Source organism: Pimephales promelas, chromosome 11, assembly GCF_988280905.1.
Source record: "Pimephales promelas chromosome 11, fPimPro1.hap1.1, whole genome shotgun sequence".
Classification (NCBI taxonomy): Eukaryota; Metazoa; Chordata; class Actinopteri; order Cypriniformes; family Leuciscidae; genus Pimephales; species Pimephales promelas.
In genome coordinates, this window is record NC_142779.1 from 10270507 (window position 1) to 10286704 (window position 16198).

Consider the following 16198-nt stretch of genomic DNA (forward strand, 5'->3'; position numbering starts at 1 on the left):
TGGATTCTGATAGAGGGCAATGAGACTTAGACCTGAGTGCAAAAATGGAGGCTCTAGCCCCTTCCAGAGCTGAGATATCGAAACTCAAAAATTCGGCCCGAAAAAAAAACAACAGTGGTACCCCTTACGTTTTTTTTTTCGGACGAAAAATTAAGTTTCTCCAATCTTCCCAAAACTCTGGATTCTGATAGAGGGCCATGAGACTTAGACCTGAGTGCAAAAATGGAGGCTCTAGCCCCTTCCAGAGCTGAGATATCGAAACTCAAAAATTCGGCCCGAAAAAAAAAACGACAGTGGTACCCCTTACGTTTTTTTTTTTTCGGGCGAAAAATTAAGTTTCTCCAATCTTCCCAAAACTCTGGATTCTGATAGAGGGCCATGAGACTTAGACCTGAGTGCAAAAATGGAGGCTCTAGCCCCTTCCAGAGCTGAGATATCGAAACTCAAAAATTCAGCCCGAAAAAAAAACGACAGTGGTACCCCTTACGTTTTTTTTTTTTCGGGCGAAAAATTAAGTTTCTCCAATCTTCCCAAAACTCTGGATTCTGATAGAGGGCCATGAGACTTAGACCTGACTGCAAAAATGGAGGCTCTAGCCCCTTCCAGAGCGGAGATATCGAAACTCAAAAATTCGCCCCGGAAAAAAAACGACAGTGGTACCCCTTACGTTTTTTTTTTTCGGGTGAAAAATTAAGTTTCTCCAATCTTCCCAAAACTCTGGATTCTGATAGAGGGCAATGAGACTTAGACCTGAGTGCAAAAATGGAGGCTCTAGCCCCTTCCAGAGCTGAGATATCGAAACTCAAAAATTCGGCCCGAAAAAAAAACGACAGTGGTACCCCTTACGTTTTTTTTTTCGGACGAAAAATTAAGTTTCTCCAATCTTCCCAAAACTCTGGATTCTGATAGAGGGCCATGAGACTTAGACCTGAGTGCAAAAATGGAGGCTCTAGCCCCTTCCAGAGCTGAGATATCGAAACTCAAAAATTCGGCCCGAAAAAAAAAAACGACAGTGGTACCCCTTACGTTTTTTTTTTTTCGGGCGAAAAATTAAGTTTCTCCAATCTTCCCAAAACTCTGGATTCTGATAGAGGGCCATGAGACTTAGACCTGAGTGCAAAAATGGAGGCTCTAGCCCCTTCCAGAGCTGAGATATCGAAACTCAAAAATTCAGCCCGAAAAAAAAAACGACAGTGGTACCCCTTACGGTTTTTTTTTTTCGGGCGAAAAATTAAGTTTCCTCAATCTTCCCAAAACTCTGGATTCTGATAGAGGGCCATGAGACTTAGACCTGACTGCAAAAATGGAGGCTCTAGCCCCTTCCAGAGCGGAGATATCGAAACTCAAAAATTCGCCCCGAAAAAAAAACGACAGTGGTACCCCTTACGTTTTTTTTTTTCGGGTGAAAAATTAAGTTTCTCCAATCTTCCCAAAACTCTGGATTCTGATAGAGGGCAATGAGACTTAGACCTGAGTGCAAAAATGGAGGCTCTAGCCCCTTCCAGAGCTGAGATATCGAAACTCAAAAATTCGGCCCGAAAAAAAAACGACAGTGGTACCCCTTACGTTTTTTTTTTCGGACGAAAAATTAAGTTTCTCCAATTTTCCCAAAACTCTGGATTTTGATAGAGGGCCATGAGACTTAGACCTGAGTGCAAAAATGGAGGCTCTAGCCCCTTCCAGAGCTGAGATATCGAAACTCAAAAATTCGGCCCGAAAAAAAAACGACAGTGGTACCCCTTACGTTTTTTTTTCCGGGCGAAAAATTAAGTTTCTCCAATCTTCCCAAAACTCTGGATTCTGATAGAGGGCCATGAGACTTAGACCTGAGTGCAAAAATGGAGGCTCTAGCCCCTTCCAGAGCTGAGATATCGAAACTCAAAAATTCGGCCCGAAAAAAAAACGACAGTGGTACCCCTTACGTTTTTTTTTTCCGGGCGAAAAATTAAGTTTCTCCAATCTTCCCAAAACTCTGGATTCTGATAGAGGGCCATGAGACTTAGACCTGACTGCAAAAATGGAGGCTCTAGCCCCTTCCAGAGCGGAGATATCGAAACTCAAAAATTCGCCCCGAAAAAAAAACGACAGTGGTACCCCTTACGTTTTTTTTTTTCGGGTGAAAAATTAAGTTTCTCCAATCTTCCCAAAACTCTGGATTCTGATAGAGGGCAATGAGACTTAGACCTGAGTGCAAAAATGGAGGCTCTAGCCCCTTCCAGAGCTGAGATATCGAAACTCAAAAATTCGGCCCGAAAAAAAAACGACAGTGGTACCCCTTACGTTTTTTTTTTTCGGACGGAAAATTAAGTTTCTCCAATCTTCCCAAAACTCTGGATTCTGATAGAGGGCCATGAGACTTAGACCTGACTGCAAAAATGGAGGCTCTAGCCCCTTCCAGAGTGGAGATATCGAAACTCAAAAATTCGCCCCGGAAAAAAAACGACAGTGGTACCCCTTACGTTTTTTTTTTTTTTCGGGTGAAAAATTAAGTTTCTCCAATCTTCCCAAAACTCTGGATTCTGATAGAGGGCAATGAGACTTAGACCTGAGTGCAAAAATGGAGGCTCTAGCCCCTTCCAGAGCTGAGATATCGAAACTCAAAAATTCGGCCCGAAAAAAAAACAACAGTGGTACCCCTTACGTTTTTTTTTTCGGACGAAAAATTAAGTTTCTCCAATCTTCCCAAAACTCTGGATTCTGATAGAGGGCCATGAGACTTAGACCTGAGTGCAAAAATGGAGGCTCTAGCCCCTTCCAGAGCTGAGATATCGAAACTCAAAAATTCGGCCCGAAAAAAAAAACGACAGTGGTACCCCTTACGTTTTTTTTTTTTTCGGGCGAAAAATTAAGTTTCTCCAATCTTCCCAAAACTCTGGATTCTGATAGAGGGCCATGAGACTTAGACCTGAGTGCAAAAATGGAGGCTCTAGCCCCTTCCAGAGCTGAGATATCGAAACTCAAAAATTCAGCCCGAAAAAAAAACGACAGTGGTACCCCTTACGTTTTTTTTTTTTCGGGCGAAAAATTAAGTTTCTCCAATCTTCCCAAAACTCTGGATTCTGATAGAGGGCAATGAGACTTAGACCTGAGTGCAAAAATGGAGGCTCTAGCCCCTTCCAGAGCTGAGATATCGAAACTCAAAAATTCGGCCCGAAAAAAAAACGACAGTGGTACCCCTTACGTTTTTTTTTTCGGACGAAAAATTAAGTTTCTCCAATTTTCCCAAAACTCTGGATTCTGATAGAGGGCCATGAGACTTAGACCTGAGTGCAAAAATGGAGGCTCTAGCCCCTTCCAGAGCTGAGATATCGAAACTCAAAAATTCGGCCCGAAAAAAAAACGACAGTGGTACCCCTTACGTTTTTTTTTTCCGGGCGAAAAATTAAGTTTCTCCAATCTTCCCAAAACTCTGGATTCTGATAGAGGGCCATGAGACTTAGACCTGACTGCAAAAATGGAGGCTCTAGCCCCTTCCAGAGCGGAGATATCGAAACTCAAAAATTCGCCCCGAAAAAAAAACGACAGTGGTACCCCTTACGTTTTTTTTTTCGGGTGAAAAATTAAGTTTCTCCAATCTTCCCAAAACTCTGGATTCTGATAGAGGGCAATGAGACTTAGACCTGAGTGCAAAAATGGAGGCTCTAGCCCCTTCCAGAGCTGAGATATCGAAACTCAAAAATTCGGCCCGAAAAAAAAACGACAGTGGTACCCCTTACGTTTTTTTTTTCGGACGAAAAATTAAGTTTCTCCAATTTTCCCAAAACTCTGGATTTTGATAGAGGGCCATGAGACTTAGACCTGAGTGCAAAAATGGAGGCTCTAGCCCCTTCCAGAGCTGAGATATCGAAACTCAAAAATTCGGCCCGAAAAAAAAACGACAGTGGTACCCCTTACGTTTTTTTTTTCGGACGAAAAATTAAGTTTCTCCAATCTTCCCAAAACTCTGGATTCTGATAGAGGGCCATGAGACTTAGACCTGAGTGCAAAAATGGAGGCTCTAGCCCCTTCCAGAGCTGAGATATCGAAACTCAAAAATTCCGCCCGAAAAAAAAAAGGACAGTGGTACCCCTTACGTTTTTTTTTTTTTCGGGCGAAAAATTAAGTTTCTCCAATCTTCCCAAAACTCTGGATTCTGATAGAGGGCCATGAGACTTAGACCTGAGTGCAAAAATGGAGGCTCTAGCCCCTTCCAGAGCTGAGATATCGAAACTCAAAAATTCAGCCCGAAAAAAAAAACGACAGTGGTACCCCTTACGTTTTTTTTTTTCGGGCGAAAAATTAAGTTTCCTCAATCTTCCCAAAACTCTGGATTCTGATAGAGGGCCATGAGACTTAGACCTGACTGCAAAAATGGAGGCTCTAGCCCCTTCCAGAGCGGAGATATCGAAACTCAAAAATTCGCCCCGGAAAAAAAACGACAGTGGTACCCCTTACGTTTTTTTTTTTCGGGTGAAAAATTAAGTTTCTCCAATCTTCCCAAAACTCTGGATTCTGATAGAGGGCCATGAGACTTAGACCTGAGTGCAAAAATGGAGGCTCTAGCCCCTTCCAGAGCTGAGATATCGAAACTCAAAAATTCGGCCCGAAAAAAAAAACGACAGTGGTACCCCTTACGTTTTTTTTTTTTCGGGCGAAAAATTAAGTTTCTCCAATCTTCCCAAAACTCTGGATTCTGATAGAGGGCCATGAGACTTAGACCTGAGTGCAAAAATGGAGGCTCTAGCCCCTTCCAGAGCTGAGATATCGAAACTCAAAAATTCAGCCCGAAAAAAAAAACGACAGTGGTACCCCTTACGTTTTTTTTTTTTCGGGCGAAAAATTAAGTTTCCTCAATCTTCCCAAAACTCTGGATTCTGATAGAGGGCCATGAGACTTAGACCTGACTGCAAAAATGGAGGCTCTAGCCCCTTCCAGAGCGGAGATATCGAAACTCAAAAATTCGCCCCGGAAAAAAAACGACAGTGGTACCCCTTACGTTTTTTTTTTTTTCGGGTGAAAAATTAAGTTTCTCCAATCTTCCCAAAACTCTGGATTCTGATAGAGGGCAATGAGACTTAGACCTGAGTGCAAAAATGGAGGCTCTAGCCCCTTCCAGAGCTGAGATATCGAAACTCAAAAATTCGGCCCGAAAAAAAAACGACAGTGGTACCCCTTACGTTTTTTTTTTCGGACGAAAAATTAAGTTTCTCCAATTTTCCCAAAACTCTGGATTTTGATAGAGGGCCATGAGACTTAGACCTGAGTGCAAAAATGGAGGCTCTAGCCCCTTCCAGAGCTGAGATATCGAAACTCAAAAATTCGGCCCGAAAAAAAAACGACAGTGGTACCCCTTACGTTTTTTTTTTCCGGGCGAAAAATTAAGTTTCTCCAATCTTCCCAAAACTCTGGATTCTGATAGAGGGCCATGAGACTTAGACCTGACTGCAAAAATGGAGGCTCTAGCCCCTTCCAGAGCTGAGATATCGAAACTCAAAAATTCGGCCCGAAAAAAAAAACGACAGTGGTACCCCTTACGTTTTTTTTTTCGGACGAAAAATTAAGTTTCTCCAATCTTCCCAAAACTCTGGATTCTGATAGAGGGCCATGAGACTTAGACCTGAGTGCAAAAATGGAGGCTCTAGCCCCTTCCAGAGCTGAGATATCGAAACTCAAAAATTCGGCCCGAAAAAAAAACGACAGTGGTACCCCTTACGTTTTTTTTTTCCGGGCGAAAAATTAAGTTTCTCCAATCTTCCCAAAACTCTGGATTCTGATAGAGGGCCATGAGACTTAGACCTGAGTGCAAAAATGGAGGCTCTAGCCCCTTCCAGAGCGGAGATATCGAAACTCAAAAATTCGCCCCGAAAAAAAAACGACAGTGGTACCCCTTACGTTTTTTTTTTTTCGGGTGAAAAATTAAGTTTCTCCAATCTTCCCAAAACTCTGGATTCTGATAGAGGGCAATGAGACTTAGACCTGAGTGCAAAAATGGAGGCTCTAGCCCCTTCCAGAGCTGAGATATCGAAACTCAAAAATTCGGCCCGAAAAAAAAACGACAGTGGTACCCCTTACGTTTTTTTTTTTCGGACGAAAAATTAAGTTTCTCCAATCTTCCCAAAACTCTGGATTCTGTTAGAGGGCCATGAGACTTAGACCTGAGTGCAAAAATGGAGGCTCTAGCCCCTTCCAGAGCTGAGATATCGAAACTCAAAAATTCAGCCCGAAAAAAAAACGACAGTGGTACCCCTTACGTTTTTTTTTTCCGGGCGAAAAATTAAGTTTCTCCAATCTTCCCAAAACTCTGGATTCTGATAGAGGGCCATGAGACTTAGACCTGACTGCAAAAATGGAGGCTCTAGCCCCTTCCAGAGCGGAGATATCGAAACTCAAAAATTCGCCCCGAAAAAAAAACGACAGTGGTACCCCTTACGTTTTTTTTTTTTCGGGTGAAAAATTAAGTTTCTCCAATCTTCCCAAAACTCTGGATTCTGATAGAGGGCAATGAGACTTAGACCTGAGTGCAAAAATGGAGGCTCTAGCCCCTTCCAGAGCTGAGATATCGAAACTCAAAAATTCGGCCCGAAAAAAAAACGACAGTGGTACCCCTTACGTTTTTTTTTTCGGACGAAAAATTAAGTTTCTCCAATCTTCCCAAAACTCTGGATTCTGATAGAGGGCCATGAGACTTAGACCTGAGTGCAAAAATGGAGGCTCTAGACCCTTCCAGAGCTGAGATATCGAAACTCAAAAATTCGGCCCGAAAAAAAAACGACAGTGGTACCCCTTACGTTTTTTTTTTCCGGATGAAAAATTAAGTTTCTCCAATCTTCCCAAAACTCTGGATTCTGATAGAGGGCCATGAGACTTAGACCTGACTGCAAAAATGGAGGCTCTAGCCCCTTCCAGAGCTGAGATATCGAAACTCAAAAATTCGGCCCGAAAAAAAAAACGACAGTGGTACCCCTTACGTTTTTTTTTTCGGACGAAAAATTAAGTTTCTCCAATCTTCCCAAAACTCTGGATTCTGATAGAGGGCCATGAGACTTAGACCTGAGTGCAAAAATGGAGGCTCTAGCCCCTTCCAGAGCTGAGATATCGAAACTCAAAAATTCCGCCCGAAAAAAAAAAGGACAGTGGTACCCCTTACGTTTTTTTTTTTTTCGGGCGAAAAATTAAGTTTCTCCAATCTTCCCAAAACTCTGGATTCTGATAGAGGGCCATGAGACTTAGACCTGAGTGCAAAAATGGAGGCTCTAGCCCCTTCCAGAGCTGAGATATCGAAACTCAAAAATTCAGCCCGAAAAAAAAAACGACAGTGGTACCCCTTACGTTTTTTTTTTTTCGGGCGAAAAATTCAGTTTCCTCAATCTTCCCAAAACTCTGGATTCTGATAGAGGGCCATGAGACTTAGACCTGACTGCAAAAATGGAGGCTCTAGCCCCTTCCAGAGCGGAGATATCGAAACTCAAAAATTCGCCCCGGAAAAAAAACGACAGTGGTACCCCTTACGTTTTTTTTTTTCGGGTGAAAAATTAAGTTTCTCCAATCTTCCCAAAACTCTGGATTCTGATAGAGGGCCATGAGACTTAGACCTGAGTGCAAAAATGGAGGCTCTAGCCCCTTCCAGAGCTGAGATATCGAAACTCAAAAATTCGGCCCGAAAAAAAAAACGACAGTGGTACCCCTTACGTTTTTTTTTTTTTCGGGCGAAAAATTAAGTTTCTCCAATCTTCCCAAAACTCTGGATTCTGATAGAGGGCCATGAGACTTAGACCTGAGTGCAAAAATGGAGGCTCTAGCCCCTTCCAGAGCTGAGATATCGAAACTCAAAAATTCAGCCCGAAAAAAAAAACGACAGTGGTACCCCTTACGTTTTTTTTTTTTCGGGCGAAAAATTAAGTTTCCTCAATCTTCCCAAAACTCTGGATTCTGATAGAGGGCCATGAGACTTAGACCTGACTGCAAAAATGGAGGCTCTAGCCCCTTCCAGAGCGGAGATATCGAAACTCAAAAATTCGCCCCGAAAAAAAAACGACAGTGGTACCCCTTACGTTTTTTTTTTTCGGGTGAAAAATTAAGTTTCTCCAATCTTCCCAAAACTCTGGATTCTGATAGAGGGCAATGAGACTTAGACCTGAGTGCAAAAATGGAGGCTCTAGCCCCTTCCAGAGCTGAGATATCGAAACTCAAAAATTCGGCCCGAAAAAAAAACGACAGTGGTACCCCTTACGTTTTTTTTTTCGGACGAAAAATTAAGTTTCTCCAATTTTCCCAAAACTCTGGATTTTGATAGAGGGCCATGAGACTTAGACCTGAGTGCAAAAATGGAGGCTCTAGCCCCTTCCAGAGCTGAGATATCGAAACTCAAAAATTCGGCCCGAAAAAAAAACGACAGTGGTACCCCTTACGTTTTTTTTTTCCGGTCGAAAAATTAAGTTTCTCCAATCTTCCCAAAACTCTGGATTCTGATAGAGGGCCATGAGACTTAGACCTGACTGCAAAAATGGAGGCTCTAGCCCCTTCCAGAGCTGAGATATCGAAACTCAAAAATTCGGCCCGAAAAAAAAAACGACAGTGGTACCCCTTACGTTTTTTTTTTTCGGACGAAAAATTAAGTTTCTCCAATCTTCCCAAAACTCTGGATTCTGATAGAGGGCCATGAGACTTAGACCTGAGTGCAAAAATGGAGGCTCTAGCCCCTTCCAGAGCTGAGATATCGAAACTCAAAAATTCGGCCCGAAAAAAAAACGACAGTGGTACCCCTTACGTTTTTTTTTTCCGGGCGAAAAATTAAGTTTCTCCAATCTTCCCAAAACTCTGGATTCTGATAGAGGGCCATGAGACTTAGACCTGACTGCAAAAATGGAGGCTCTAGCCCCTTCCAGAGCTGAGATATCGAAACTCAAAAATTCGGCCCGAAAAAAAAAACGACAGTGGTACCCCTTACGTTTTTTTTTTCGGACGAAAAATTAAGTTTCTCCAATCTTCCCAAAACTCTGGATTCTGATAGAGGGCCATGAGACTTAGACCTGAGTGCAAAAATGGAGGCTCTAGCCCCTTCCAGAGCTGAGATATCGAAACTCAAAAATTCGGCCCGAAAAAAAAACGACAGTGGTACCCCTTACGTTTTTTTTTTCCGGGCGAAAAATTAAGTTTCTCCAATCTTCCCAAAACTCTGGATTCTGATAGAGGGCCATGAGACTTAGACCTGAGTGCAAAAATGGAGGCTCTAGCCCCTTCCAGAGCGGAGATATCGAAACTCAAAAATTCGCCCCGAAAAAAAAACGACAGTGGTACCCCTTACGTTTTTTTTTTTCGGGTGAAAAATTAAGTTTCTCCAATCTTCCCAAAACTCTGGATTCTGATAGAGGGCAATGAGACTTAGACCTGAGTGCAAAAATGGAGGCTCTAGCCCCTTCCAGAGCTGAGATATCGAAACTCAAAAATTCGGCCCGAAAAAAAAACGACAGTGGTACCCCTTACGTTTTTTTTTTTCGGACGAAAAATTAAGTTTCTCCAATCTTCCCAAAACTCTGGATTCTGTTAGAGGGCCATGAGACTTAGACCTGAGTGCAAAAATGGAGGCTCTAGCCCCTTCCAGAGCTGAGATATCGAAACTCAAAAATTCAGCCCGAAAAAAAAACGACAGTGGTACCCCTTACGTTTTTTTTTTCCGGGCGAAAAATTAAGTTTCTCCAATCTTCCCAAAACTCTGGATTCTGATAGAGGGCCATGAGACTTAGACCTGACTGCAAAAATGGAGGCTCTAGCCCCTTCCAGAGCGGAGATATCGAAACTCAAAAATTCGCCCCGAAAAAAAAACGACAGTGGTACCCCTTACGTTTTTTTTTTTTCGGGTGAAAAATTAAGTTTCTCCAATCTTCCCAAAACTCTGGATTCTGATAGAGGGCAATGAGACTTAGACCTGAGTGCAAAAATGGAGGCTCTAGCCCCTTCCAGAGCTGAGATATCGAAACTCAAAAATTCGGCCCGAAAAAAAAACGACAGTGGTACCCCTTACGTTTTTTTTTTCGGACGAAAAATTAAGTTTCTCCAATCTTCCCAAAACTCTGGATTCTGATAGAGGGCCATGAGACTTAGACCTGAGTGCAAAAATGGAGGCTCTAGACCCTTCCAGAGCTGAGATATCGAAACTCAAAAATTCGGCCCGAAAAAAAAACGACAGTGGTACCCCTTACGTTTTTTTTTTCCGGATGAAAAATTAAGTTTCTCCAATCTTCCCAAAACTCTGGATTCTGATAGAGGGCCATGAGACTTAGACCTGACTGCAAAAATGGAGGCTCTAGCCCCTTCCAGAGCTGAGATATCGAAACTCAAAAATTCGGCCCGAAAAAAAAACGACAGTGGTACCCCTTACGTTTTTTTTTTCGGACGAAAAATTAAGTTTCTCCAATCTTCCCAAAACTCTGGATTCTGATAGAGGGCCATGAGACTTAGACCTGAGTGCAAAAATGGAGGCTCTAGCCCCTTCCAGAGCTGAGATATCGAAACTCAAAAATTCCGCCCGAAAAAAAAAAGGACAGTGGTACCCCTTACGTTTTTTTTTTTTTTCGGGCGAAAAATTAAGTTTCTCCAATCTTCCCAAAACTCTGGATTCTGATAGAGGGCCATGAGACTTAGACCTGAGTGCAAAAATGGAGGCTCTAGCCCCTTCCAGAGCTGAGATATCGAAACTCAAAAATTCAGCCCGAAAAAAAAAACGACAGTGGTACCCCTTACGTTTTTTTTTTTCGGGCGAAAAATTAAGTTTCCTCAATCTTCCCAAAACTCTGGATTCTGATAGAGGGCCATGAGACTTAGACCTGACTGCAAAAATGGAGGCTCTAGCCCCTTCCAGAGCGGAGATATCGAAACTCAAAAATTCGCCCCGGAAAAAAAACGACAGTGGTACCCCTTACGTTTTTTTTTTCCGGATGAAAAATTAAGTTTCTCCAATCTTCCCAAAACTCTGGATTCTGATAGAGGGCCATGAGACTTAGACCTGACTGCAAAAATGGAGGCTCTAGCCCCTTCCAGAGCTGAGATATCGAAACTCAAAAATTCGGCCCGAAAAAAAAACGACAGTGGTACCCCTTACGTTTTTTTTTTCGGACGAAAAATTAAGTTTCTCCAATCTTCCCAAAACTCTGGATTCTGATAGAGGGCCATGAGACTTAGACCTGAGTGCAAAAATGGAGGCTCTAGCCCCTTCCAGAGCTGAGATATCGAAACTCAAAAATTCCGCCCGAAAAAAAAAAGGACAGTGGTACCCCTTACGTTTTTTTTTTTTTCGGGCGAAAAATTAAGTTTCTCCAATCTTCCCAAAACTCTGGATTCTGATAGAGGGCCATGAGACTTAGACCTGAGTGCAAAAATGGAGGCTCTAGCCCCTTCCAGAGCTGAGATATCGAAACTCAAAAATTCAGCCCGAAAAAAAAAACGACAGTGGTACCCCTTACGTTTTTTTTTTTTCGGGCGAAAAATTAAGTTTCCTCAATCTTCCCAAAACTCTGGATTCTGATAGAGGGCCATGAGACTTAGACCTGACTGCAAAAATGGAGGCTCTAGCCCCTTCCAGAGCGGAGATATCGAAACTCAAAAATTCGCCCCGGAAAAAAAACGACAGTGGTACCCCTTACGTTTTTTTTTTTCGGGTGAAAAATTAAGTTTCTCCAATCTTCCCAAAACTCTGGATTCTGATAGAGGGCCATGAGACTTAGACCTGAGTGCAAAAATGGAGGCTCTAGCCCCTTCCAGAGCTGAGATATCGAAACTCAAAAATTCGGCCCGAAAAAAAAAACGACAGTGGTACCCCTTACGTTTTTTTTTTTTTCGGGCGAAAAATTAAGTTTCTCCAATCTTCCCAAAACTCTGGATTCTGATAGAGGGCCATGAGACTTAGACCTGAGTGCAAAAATGGAGGCTCTAGCCCCTTCCAGAGCTGAGATATCGAAACTCAAAAATTCAGCCCGAAAAAAAAAACGACAGTGGTACCCCTTACGTTTTTTTTTTTTTCGGGCGAAAAATTAAGTTTCCTCAATCTTCCCAAAACTCTGGATTCTGATAGAGGGCCATGAGACTTAGACCTGACTGCAAAAATGGAGGCTCTAGCCCCTTCCAGAGCGGAGATATCGAAACTCAAAAATTCGCCCCGAAAAAAAAACGACAGTGGTACCCCTTACGTTTTTTTTTTTCGGGTGAAAAATTAAGTTTCTCCAATCTTCCCAAAACTCTGGATTCTGATAGAGGGCAATGAGACTTAGACCTGAGTGCAAAAATGGAGGCTCTAGCCCCTTCCAGAGCTGAGATATCGAAACTCAAAAATTCGGCCCGAAAAAAAAACGACAGTGGTACCCCTTACGTTTTTTTTTTCGGACGAAAAATTAAGTTTCTCCAATTTTCCCAAAACTCTGGATTTTGATAGAGGGCCATGAGACTTAGACCTGAGTGCAAAAATGGAGGCTCTAGCCCCTTCCAGAGCTGAGATATCGAAACTCAAAAATTCGGCCCGAAAAAAAAACGACAGTGGTACCCCTTACGTTTTTTTTTTCCGGGCGAAAAATTAAGTTTCTCCAATCTTCCCAAAACTCTGGATTCTGATAGAGGGCCATGAGACTTAGACCTGACTGCAAAAATGGAGGCTCTAGCCCCTTCCAGAGCTGAGATATCGAAACTCAAAAATTCGGCCCGAAAAAAAAAACGACAGTGGTACCCCTTACGTTTTTTTTTTCGGACGAAAAATTAAGTTTCTCCAATCTTCCCAAAACTCTGGATTCTGATAGAGGGCCATGAGACTTAGACCTGAGTGCAAAAATGGAGGCTCTAGCCCCTTCCAGAGCTGAGATATCGAAACTCAAAAATTCGGCCCGAAAAAAAAACGACAGTGGTACCCCTTACGTTTTTTTTTTCCGGGCGAAAAATTAAGTTTCTCCAATCTTCCCAAAACTCTGGATTCTGATAGAGGGCCATGAGACTTAGACCTGAGTGCAAAAATGGAGGCTCTAGCCCCTTCCAGAGCGGAGATATCGAAACTCAAAAATTCGCCCCGAAAAAAAAACGACAGTGGTACCCCTTACGTTTTTTTTTTTTCGGGTGAAAAATTAAGTTTCTCCAATCTTCCCAAAACTCTGGATTCTGATAGAGGGCAATGAGACTTAGACCTGAGTGCAAAAATGGAGGCTCTAGCCCCTTCCAGAGCTGAGATATCGAAACTCAAAAATTCGGCCCGAAAAAAAAACGACAGTGGTACCCCTTACGTTTTTTTTTTTTCCGGACGAAAAATTAAGTTTCTCCAATCTTCCCAAAACTCTGGATTCTGATAGAGGGCCATGAGACTTAGACCTGAGTGCAAAAATGGAGGCTCTAGCCCCTTCCAGAGCTGAGATATCGAAACTCAAAAATTCGGCCCGAAAAAAAAAACGACAGTGGTACCCCTTACGTTTTTTTTTTTTCGGGCGAAAAATTAAGTTTCTCCAATCTTCCCAAAACTCTGGATTCTGATAGAGGGCCATGAGACTTAGACCTGAGTGCAAAAATGGAGGCTCTAGCCCCTTCCAGAGCTGAGATATCGAAACTCAAAAATTCAGCCCGAAAAAAAAAAAGACAGTGGTACCCCTTACGTTTTTTTTTTTTCGGGCGAAAAATTAAGTTTCCTCAATCTTCCCAAAACTCTGGATTCTGATAGAGGGCCATGAGACTTAGACCTGACTGCAAAAATGGAGGCTCTAGCCCCTTCCAGAGCGGAGATATCGAAACTCAAAAATTCGCCCCGGAAAAAAAACGACAGTGGTACCCCTTACGTTTTTTTTTTTCGGGTGAAAAATTAAGTTTCTCCAATCTTCCCAAAACTCTGGATTCTGATAGAGGGCCATGAGACTTAGACCTGAGTGCAAAAATGGAGGCTCTAGCCCCTTCCAGAGCTGAGATATCGAAACTCAAAAATTCGGCCCGAAAAAAAAAACGACAGTGGTACCCCTTACGTTTTTTTTTTTTTCGGGCGAAAAATTAAGTTTCTCCAATCTTCCCAAAACTCTGGATTCTGATAGAGGGCCATGAGACTTAGACCTGAGTGCAAAAATGGAGGCTCTAGCCCCTTCCAGAGCTGAGATATCGAAACTCAAAAATTCAGCCCGAAAAAAAAAACGACAGTGGTACCCCTTACGTTTTTTTTTTTTCGGGCGAAAAATTAAGTTTCCTCAATCTTCCCAAAACTCTGGATTCTGATAGAGGGCCATGAGACTTAGACCTGACTGCAAAAATGGAGGCTCTAGCCCCTTCCAGAGCGGAGATATCGAAACTCAAAAATTCGCCCCGAAAAAAAAACGACAGTGGTACCCCTTACGTTTTTTTTTTTCGGGTGAAAAATTAAGTTTCTCCAATCTTCCCAAAACTCTGGATTCTGATAGAGGGCAATGAGACTTAGACCTGAGTGCAAAAATGGAGGCTCTAGCCCCTTCCAGAGCTGAGATATCGAAACTCAAAAATTCGGCCCGAAAAAAAAACGACAGTGGTACCCCTTACGTTTTTTTTTCGGACGAAAAATTAAGTTTCTCCAATTTTCCCAAAACTCTGGATTTTGATAGAGGGCCATGAGACTTAGACCTGAGTGCAAAAATGGAGGCTCTAGCCCCTTCCAGAGCTGAGATATCGAAACTCAAAAATTCGGCCCGAAAAAAAAACGACAGTGGTACCCCTTACGTTTTTTTTTTCCGGGCGAAAAATTAAGTTTCTCCAATCTTCCCAAAACTCTGGATTCTGATAGAGGGCCATGAGACTTAGACCTGACTGCAAAAATGGAGGCTCTAGCCCCTTCCAGAGCTGAGATATCGAAACTCAAAAATTCGGCCCGAAAAAAAAAAAACGACAGTGGTACCCCTTACGTTTTTTTTTTCGGACGAAAAATTAAGTTTCTCCAATCTTCCCAAAACTCTGGATTCTGATAGAGGGCCATGAGACTTAGACCTGAGTGCAAAAATGGAGGCTCTAGCCCCTTCCAGAGCTGAGATATCGAAACTCAAAAATTCGGCCCGAAAAAAAAACGACAGTGGTACCCCTTACGTTTTTTTTTTCCGGGCGAAAAATTAAGTTTCTCCAATCTTCCCAAAACTCTGGATTCTGATAGAGGGCCATGAGACTTAGACCTGAGTGCAAAAATGGAGGCTCTAGCCCCTTCCAGAGCGGAGATATCGAAACTCAAAAATTCGCCCCGAAAAAAAAACGACAGTGGTACCCCTTACGTTTTTTTTTTTCGGGTGAAAAATTAAGTTTCTCCAATCTTCCCAAAACTCTGGATTCTGATAGAGGGCAATGAGACTTAGACCTGAGTGCAAAAATGGAGGCTCTAGCCCCTTCCAGAGCTGAGATATCGAAACTCAAAAATTCGGCCCGAAAAAAAAACGACAGTGGTACCCCTTACGTTTTTTTTTTTCCGGACGAAAAATTAAGTTTCTCCAATCTTCCCAAAACTCTGGATTCTGATAGAGGGCCATGAGACTTAGACCTGAGTGCAAAAATGGAGGCTCTAGCCCCTTCCAGAGCTGAGATATCGAAACTCAAAAATTCGGCCCGAAAAAAAAAACGACAGTGGTACCCCTTACGTTTTTTTTTTTTCGGGCGAAAAATTAAGTTTCTCCAATCTTCCCAAAACTCTGGATTCTGATAGAGGGCCATGAGACTTAGACCTGAGTGCAAAAATGGAGGCTCTAGCCCCTTCCAGAGCTGAGATATCGAAACTCAAAAATTCAGCCCGAAAAAAAAAAAGACAGTGGTACCCCTTACGTTTTTTTTTTTTCGGGCGAAAAATTAAGTTTCCTCAATCTTCCCAAAACTCTGGATTCTGATAGAGGGCCATGAGACTTAGACCTGACTGCAAAAATGGAGGCTCTAGCCCCTTCCAGAGCGGAGATATCGAAACTCAAAAATTCGCCCCGAAAAAAAAAACGACAGTGGTACCCCTTACGTTTTTTTTTTCGGGTGAAAAATTAAGTTTCTCCAATCTTTCCAAAACTCTGGATTCTGATAGAGGGCAATGAGACTTAGACCTGAGTGCAAAAATGGAGGCTCTAGCCCCCTCCAGAGCTGAGATATCGAAACTCAAAAATTCGGCCCGAAAAAAAAACGACAGTGGTACCCCTTACGTTTTTTTTTTCGGACGAAAAATTAAGTTTCTCCAATTTTCCCAAAACTCTGGATTCTGATAGAGGGCCATGAGACTTAGACC